Genomic DNA, 5,297 nt, shown 5'->3' on the forward strand with positions numbered 1-5,297 from the left:
GAGGTATTTTCAAGACTCTTAGATCAGAACTGATGAGGTATACAGAGTTACTTCTCCAGCATCTTGCACCAATCACTGTAAAACCCAGGGTGGATGTGCATCTCCCCTCATTTTCCTCTTGCAACATGGTCAAGTCAAGCATCGTTTATTTATATAGTGCTTTTAATAATACAGATCAAAGCAAAGCAACTTTACAGTATTAAATAGGAAAATAGTGTGTCAGTCAATAATGCAGAAGGACATTAGTAAACTCAGTTTGTAGTCAGTTTAAAAGGCAGTTTATCATTCAATTCAGTGATGTCATCCTTCAGCTCTGTTCAGTTTAAATAGTATCTGTGGAATCATTTGCAATCATGTCAATGATATCACTGTAAATGAAGTGACCACAACGAAGCAAGCCAGAGGCGACAAGGAACCAAAACTCCACCGGTGAGAAAATGGAGAAAAAACAAGGTCTTTACAGGGGATCTGTATCTGGGGCTCTAGTTGTCCTGGTCTCCGCTGTCTTTCAGGGATGTAGAGGTCCTTTCTAGGTGGTGATCCACCATCTGATCTGGATACGTACTCGATCCGGGTGACTGCAGTGACCTTTGAATAAGAAAGAAACAGATTAATATAATTGAAGATGTTAATATCTATACGATGTTTGATAGGGAGCCAGTACAGGGTTTACAGAACTGGGCTAATCCGGTCATACTTCCTGATTATAGGAAGAACTATAGCTGCTGCATTTTATTATTCATAAGAAAATGGTGACTTTAATACCTACATTGCTTTATTAACAGTGGACATGCATGCACAGCCATATTAATGATTATTCCCATTGCATCTTGTCATCATGTACAGAGCAGTGATTACATTTTCATGCATAATTTGCACACCTGGTAAGCAGTTGATGTAAACCTCGTCGCAGTGTCTGCAGGGTGTACATTTTGTTGAATTCCTGACATGGCTTAGACTTGTTCTCCATTTTGTTCCACCTGTATATTGAGATGAGGAGCATGAAAACAGCATTATTACAAAGATAAACATTCAGACATGGCAACTGAGAAATGTAATGTTATGGCACCTTTTTAAACCTCTAATCAAATATGTAAAAGAAGATACTCAGTCAAGCCAGCTGGATTGTGCCCTCTTTCGAAAGGAGTCTGTATACAGTACAGCAGACTTCTGAATTTGGAACAAACCAAAGACGGACTTAGTAATGTAGCATCACCCCTCCTCCAGGATCACGTAAAGAAGAATTTCCAACAGGACAGCATCTGGCAACTATTGGGTATTACAAAAAAAAAAAAAAAGGTGTCAGTGCCATGGTTTTGTCTAAAGATGCACATCAGTAATGTTTTTTTTTTTCTGAATGCATGTTTACAAAAGCTACTTCAATGTTCTAAATTTAACTACAGCCTAATCCTGGCTTAATCCAAGCCCTGTCTGTGAAACTAGACCTAAAATTTATAAGGAATTATGAACCGGTCCATTATATTTTGTATAGATAATAAAAAATAAAACAATTGTTTTGCATTCACATGCTTACAACTTCAAATGGTACACAGAACAGTTCTGCACATGCATAGTATTAGAGAAAACACACCTCAATAGTGTAAAAAAAAAAAAAAACTTATTTTAAGAACTCTTAAGTTATTGTATATCACACAATCTCCTGAAAGACTTAACATGCAAAAATATATGGTTAGTGTTGCAAATTTATCTTCTATCATTCCAGTCAAACAACATTCTTTTATATTATTCAATAGACTGTTAACACGCTAACAAACGTTAATATTTAATGGTACGTCAAACGTAATTTGAAGTTAATGGTAGGCCCCTAACAAGGTACACAAACAACGTTGCTACCACTAATTAGATTTCATTGAACAATTAAACCAAAGTAGGCACCAAGTCGTTCAGCAAGATAACAATTAAACTCAAACTTACAACGCAAAAAAACATTAATTACTCCGATGACCAATTTCTGAAGCGTTTGGGTGCAGTTATATCTGATTGGTTGCGCACACGTTGGTCGATACTGATTGGCTCCCACCGAATGGCAGGTCCCGCCTACCATCCGGCTGCCAGTTACTGCCTTCCGGCTGTCAATGGCAGCCACTTCCTGCTGCCAGCTGCCGATTTTTTATCTGAACCCCTGCTGAGCTGCATTTAAAATCAACTTGGCTCAGAAAATCTTTGAATGGGCATGACGCCTCTGCCCCTCGATGCCTGTGAAACGTTTCTCCCTCAAACAGCACGCTAACGTTACTCTAACTACAGGCTGCACACCGCAATATAAACAACATATCTGCATGTTCTCACATCACGTCGTTCTTGTAAAATAATAATAAGTAAATACATATCAAAATCACTTCGCTGAGAATGAAACACCACTTACCAGCTTCCGCGGTAATGAAAATATCCTCTGACAATTAAAAAATGCGCGTGCAGCGTGACGAATCGTCCCAGTCAGTTGAGGAGGTCGTCGTCGTCAGGTCAAAGGTCATCATGTTGGTCATCTTATTGACGGCTAAATTATTATTCAAAATTTTACTAATATATAGATTGGGCATGAGCAGGCATTCACAAAAGGAAACGTTATGACGAAAAAAAAAAAAAAATAGAGGAAATTTTGCTTGGACAAAAGGGCACTTTGGGCACCAAAGGGCAAAGGGGCAGGTGCTCAAGCACCCAACCCCCCCCCCCCCCCCAATTTAAAAGCAAGCAAAGAGGTTTGAAAACTATGGTAAAGTATCTTCTAAAATATAAGCTTCAGTTTCTTTCTGGCACAAAATGATCCTATGAAAACAGTAGGAAAATGTCACAGGTTTGAAAGGCATTGAGAAATAACAGAATTTACTTTGACACAAAAAGACATATGAAGGAATGTGCGAAGGACGTGGTTTTCTTCAGTAAAATCTGACCTCACACGCAGCATTACTGTTGTCATTATAATAATTATCTCGCTCCACTGTATAGGATAATGTCAGCATCACACACTTCCCACAATATGGGCCTTACAACAATTACATCTAACCTTCAGATCAAAACACTCTTTTTAATGATGAACTGCTCACTAAATTATGCTCCCATCCAAAGCCATCACCACAGACACTCAAAAGCAGGTCATTTAAACCAATGACTGTTTACGTCTTTGTCTACAGTGATCACTGAATTATTATTTACACTGCTGTAAAAGACCTGTTTTCTACTTCGTATTAGTTTTATAGCCATCCGTCTGAAACAAGGGCCAAGAATACTGTGGCCTTGATTTAAAACGAATACTGTTATTAATATTAGTTTTATAATCGAAGTTGCTTCTACAAACACCTGATGACAGCCATAAAACACCACCTCTAAAACATTTGGGGTCTGTAAGAATTTATTTATTTTATTTATTTTTTGGTATTGAAAATGTATTTTATGCTTACCAAGGCTGCAATTATTTAAAAATAACGTAAACACACTTATACTGTAAAAATTGTATTACAATTTGAACTTTTTATACATTTTAAAATGGAATTCAAGTTGAATTTTCAGCATCATTACTCCAGTCTTCTGATTCACATAAATATGCTGATTTTGTTTGTAGGGGAAGGTTTGTTGTTTTGAAAGACAAAAATATTTTATATGTGAGAAAGGTTTCTTTAATATCCAAGATACCGTCTATTATAAAGCGTCATATTTAAAAAAAATTCAACCTAACTTTATGTTTCACACACGCACAGAAACACAATAAATCAGCGCTACTTAATTTTATCTAACTGTGCACAGAGCCGGGCATGTGAGGTTGCAAAAAAGTGTAATTTTATGACCTAGAATCTTCCTCCTGCTTGTTAGCAGCCAGAAATTACAGTACTTTCACAAACTCCCAGCATCCTCCAGGGACATTAGTAACAGCATGCTCTCGTCATTTATATTTCTATCCTCTGTTATAGTTATCACAATGCAAGGGATAGCGCCAGCTCTGCCGACCCGAGAAGTGCAGTGTTGCGCTTTGTATGGGAAAGGCTAGCCTATATTTGAGTCAGCAGCAGCAGCCAAACATAAGACCAACTCTTCTCTTAAGATCAACTCTTATCCTGCGTGATGGGAAAGACATAGACTTGAAAAGGTTCCTTTTAGAGCCGCCCACGCACAATAGCTTTTTTATTATTATTTTATTCATAGATAGCCTAAAAAAAAAAAATAATACGACTAGCTTGATTTTCGTTTATCCGTTTCTCGGACAAAACAAAATAATAATAATAATAATAGACTAATAATAATAATAATACAAACCGCGTTGTCATTTCTCTTTATTTCTTTTTGTTCTTATTTCGATTTGGTGTTACTACAAATTTGAGTCAATCAAACAAAGAAATATTGCATTTACTATTCCCATCTTTTTTTCTCATCGTTTTTTTTTTCACAATACATTTTACAATGTGTTCTTCTACCAAGTTGAGGAGTGAAGAAGCAGGGCTGCGTCGTCGTAGAACCAAACGCAGGTCGTTTGTGAGGCGGCTGGTTCTGACGTTCATGTGCAAAGTGTGTAATAAAATAAAATACAACTTTAATTAGTTATTAAAACTTTAATAACATTTGAATTATTACACTTAAAAGCTGAGGGCTCATCTCCGTTGCTGCATCCGGCTGCCATCCCTTGTCAAAAAATTCTAAAGGATTCCAATAAGAAAACTGTACAGGATTCTAATTGGATTTTCTATCATATTTTGGAACCGTTCCTACAGGATTCTGATAGGAATAGTCTTGTAGGACAAGACATAAATATCCTGTAGGATCATTCCTATAGGATTTTAATGGGATCCAGTTGGGTGACTGTTTATATGGGATTTTTTTTTTTATTCTAAAGGTACACTTTTCCATTGTATTTGTTTTATGAACAAATAGTACTTGCAGTTTACCTAAACTCACCCTGATGTAGACATTGTTCATTGTACGTTCCACGACCTTCAGTAACATTGTAAAAAACATAAGAGGTGATTTGTGCAGCAATACAGCATTAGTGCCAAAATTTCTAAGGGACTGGTAATGAATTGATCACACGCACACACAATATGTAGCACTTGTGCTTCCAATGTAAATTATTCACACTAAACCAGTTCTAGACCCAAAGGGAGGAACATATCTAGAGTGAGGAGGAACATATAAAGTGTATACAGGAGACCAGAAGTTGAATATAAAAATAACACTTTACTGTAACAATAATAATAATAATAATAATAATAGCAAATACAATCACATCACAACACAGAACAATAAAACATCAAACAATATGTAGAATATGATATTGTAACTCAGTATAA

The 5,297-nt window shown here is 36.5% G+C and overlaps 1 long non-coding RNA gene across 2 annotated transcripts; it reads right to left on the reverse strand.

Annotated features, from left to right (window-relative positions):
• Positions 1 to 527: 527 nt before the first annotated feature.
• LOC113052496 (uncharacterized) lies at positions 528 to 1,166 on the reverse strand. 2 transcript variants are annotated; one of them, XR_003277045.1, is made up of 3 exons: positions 1,108 to 1,166; positions 882 to 980; positions 528 to 588 (listed from the first exon to the last, which is right to left on the reverse strand). It is a non-coding gene; the product is annotated as an uncharacterized LOC113052496 (long non-coding RNA). The 2 variants fall into 2 exon arrangements; XR_003277044.1 differs by having other exon boundaries at positions 1,070 to 1,131.
• Positions 1,167 to 5,297: the final 4,131 nt, after the last annotated feature.

Source organism: Carassius auratus, chromosome 32 (assembly GCF_003368295.1).
Source record: "Carassius auratus strain Wakin chromosome 32, ASM336829v1, whole genome shotgun sequence".
NCBI lineage: Eukaryota > Metazoa > Chordata > Actinopteri > Cypriniformes > Cyprinidae > Carassius > Carassius auratus.